General features: G+C 38.9%; 1 long non-coding RNA gene across 1 annotated transcript; it reads right to left on the reverse strand.

The window, feature by feature from the left end:
• Nucleotides 1–1,413: 1,413 nt before the first annotated feature.
• LOC5578095 lies at nucleotides 1,414–3,331 on the reverse strand. The gene is made up of 3 exons (XR_002501833.1): nucleotides 2,722–3,331; nucleotides 2,077–2,529; nucleotides 1,414–2,010 (listed from the first exon to the last, which is right to left on the reverse strand). It is a non-coding gene; the product is annotated as an uncharacterized LOC5578095 (long non-coding RNA).
• Between the last annotated feature and the right edge of the window lie 239 nt (nucleotides 3,332–3,570).

Genomic DNA, 3,570 nt, shown 5'->3' on the forward strand with positions numbered 1-3,570 from the left:
CAAACTTCAAAATATGCATCAATCTACTGTAAAGACTTAACAATCACTAGGGGAAAAGCACTAATTTTCGACCCACAAGAATTCTGTGCCAATTTTCGGACTTTCATACAAAGTAGGTCAAAATCGTATGAATGGGTCGAAAATTAGTGCTAGGTCGAAAATTGGTGCTCTTCCCTTAGCATTAGGAAACACAAAACTCGCAGTAGCCCAGAGACGGATCTAACGTTTAACGAAAAGTTGCCATCGCCTGAAGCGGGAATCGAATCCACGATTCGTAGCATTCTCAATACACCTAAACGCAGCTAACCGTACGGCTACAAAGCCCACAAAGTTTACAGGTAAACTTTGCAAAGAAATTGATTTTTTCAGCTGATTTATGCCTATCTGTAGCATTTGAAATCACCGTAAGCCTTAAGTGTTCGTAATCTGAGTTAAAACGGTAACTGAATTAAATGGTATGGTACAAAGTTCGAATTTTCATTTACTTACCCGTTATCATTTTCGATACAGTTCCTAGACTTGAAAACATATAAAATTTGATTTAACTTTACATAACTTGTGTTTGGTCGAAGACTTCTATAACCTCTAGAGTCTAGAGTTATAATTGTGTTAAAGTAGTGTTCGGTTATTACACTAGTTCAATAACAAGTTCTACTTTAAGTGTACATAAAGAACGTGATTTCATGACTCGCCACTCCAATGAAAAAAAAAGAGAAACACATCACCTCTGGAACCCCATTATTGCATCACGTTTGCCAAAAGGGGACCCATATGAATGCCCCTCTGAGGAAGCCCCGGAACACAAATCAGCATAAGTTAGCTAATGGAAACGTATGTGCTGATGTAGGATCTTGCCCACACACATATTTATTTATGGTTTCAAATTATGGAACATCACCATCTTGCAAGACAAACTGGCACCTAAAACCGTTTGCTACAAGGAAGACGATGAAGATGATGATGATGGGAATGACGACGATGAGCACACAGAATAGGACAACGACGACGACGACGGTGCTCTGAAGGGATCGCTGTGGGATTTTCAAATCTCAACAGGTTCCTGCACTTAGGGGTATTTTCGCATTTTCCGATCAACTCTCCACTTCCTCCCACACGTCTTGTCCCACATCGGTTGTGTTTGCATAAAACTAGGAAATCTTGAAGGCATTCTCAATATTTTTACAACCCAGTTTTCCCGCACCAATCCGTGGTGGTATTGGAAATGGATTTGCGTGACTGTGGCAAAGGAAGTGTTGGCACAAATTCAAATCGGTTTTACGACAACCGGATCACTCTCTCAAGATGCTGTGATGGGATGTGAGAAGTCGATTTTTCTTGAAAGGATTTCGGAGGGATGGGAAAGTGGCTTTCTTTTGTTTGTGGTTTCGAAAAGCAGAGGATGGTAACGTAATTTTTATTCAGCTGTCTTTTTTGCGGAATAGAATGGTAATGACAGTTTTAAAGACAATCCGTAGTTGTTGTGGTTATTTTAACATTTATGATATGAAAAATGGTCTCAGAGTGCAATAATACAGTATTTCAATTATTGTTATGAAAGAGATTCCGAGAAACAATGATAATAATCCTCCAATAGTGGAGAAGAAGTCTATGATTCCATATCGAATCGTTATTTTGGATCCAAAGAAATGATCTTTATCGAAATGAATAATCACCTCGGAATTATTGGTTCCATTCGAACGGCTTTTTGTTACGACACTTTTGTACCGGATTTCATTACAGCTGGGCAGGCAGTTGCAGGTTTTTACAAAATACTTGGACGGTGGAATATTGTTGATTCTCGCTGCGAGGGTTATTTCTTTCTGCAGTTGATCCTGTGAAATGGAAGTACTTTCATTGCATAGGGAAACTCCAGCATTACGTGGCATATATGACAGAACGCAATTTCGTGTCTCCATCATATACTTGGTGCGGCATTCCAACTCGCAATTCTGCTGAGAGTAGATCCGGAAGAATTGTAGCTGACATTGATCTCCATAACAGCAGTTTATGCTGAAAATAAAGTAATTCATATTAACAACAATTCATTACAAAAAGTACACGAAAATGAGGTCATACGATTGCGGACAGCTAAATTTCAAATATCGTCGACCAGTCCTGACTTTTGGGTGAACTGCTATCTTAACAACAATTCATTACAAAAAGTACACGAAAATGAGGTCATACGATTGCGGACAGCTAAATTTCAAATATCGTCGACCAGTCCTGACTTTTGGGTGAACTGCTATCTTGAAAGATTGTCCAGGTTCTGCCAGAATAGCATTCTCGGTTTTGAACGGGTAATCTGCTGGATTGTGAAGATCCACTTTGATTGACGATTGATTTCCATGGCTGTGGACTGAACTATTTTCAACGATTCTGAATCTAACCATTAGTTCATAGTCATGTGATAAATCCATTACTCGTCTTGGGTAGTATTTACTTGACGAATCAAAACTTTTGTATCCAGCTTGCACATCCCAGTTCTCGCTGGAAATTGATGCATTAGATAATTGTGCATCTTTTGTCATCCTGCAGTAAAATAAATATCTTATTGTCTGGTTTCTCAATAAAAAAAAAAGTTTTTTTTAAATTATTAGTGAAATTGCATTATACGTATTATTGTGTTGTAAAATCATAACAGCAATATGGAATTTAATGAATACAACAATATGAACATTTTTAGTGGATAAAGTTTTATCCAATACTGTATGCTAAACTTACCCTTTTGTATTGAACAGATCTTTGGCAGCCAGATTGTTGAAAGTGTAACAACTTCCGAGTTCTGTACGTGTTTTCGTGAACAACGCTTTACAGCAAGCGCATTGTTCGCCCCAACAAGCCTTCTCGCAAAAACTTTTCAAGGGCTCCGATTTCTCTCCTTCGATTTCCATCCCGCAAATAGTCACTGCTGGAAACGGAACACTCCAAATTGGTGATGGTTCATCATCTGGAACAATCTGTACCATGTGGCCGCTAAATTTCTTAGCACTAAGAAGTATCCCAAAGCCACACAACGATGCACCGACTAAGATAATAACCAACCAGAACAATCTCTCTAGCCAATGTAGTTTTTTGTTCAAGACATACTTCAGAGCAAGAAACGACGAATCCTTGACAAACGCAAACCAAGTTTCCTTCACATCACATGCATTATTCAATCGATCAAGAGCTATCTTTTTCTTATTGCGTTTCTGAAAATCCGACTGACCCGTATCGCCCATCTCGAAATCACTCCACCACGATGCAATTACTCAATTGAAATGGTCTTCATCAATCCCACCGTAATCCTTTATAAAGGTGCACGCCTCTTGCCGAAAATCATCTTGTTACTCATCCATATTTCTAATTGACCGCACCGCAGTCACCAATCTTATCAATTAGTCACGTTCTGATACGGAGCGAATAAATTATGCATTTTCCGGCGAGTTTTTTTTTCCTCTCGAAGTCACCAGTGAACGTGGGGGGTAAAAATGCTAATGAGGGATCTTTCGTAAATTTTTTGTCACACCTTCGGCCCGAAGATAGGCGTTAATTTATTCCACCCTAATGAATATTCTTCGGTGTTTTTTT

Source organism: Aedes aegypti, chromosome 3 (assembly GCF_002204515.2).
Source record: "Aedes aegypti strain LVP_AGWG chromosome 3, AaegL5.0 Primary Assembly, whole genome shotgun sequence".
Taxonomy (NCBI): Eukaryota; Metazoa; Arthropoda; class Insecta; order Diptera; family Culicidae; genus Aedes; species Aedes aegypti.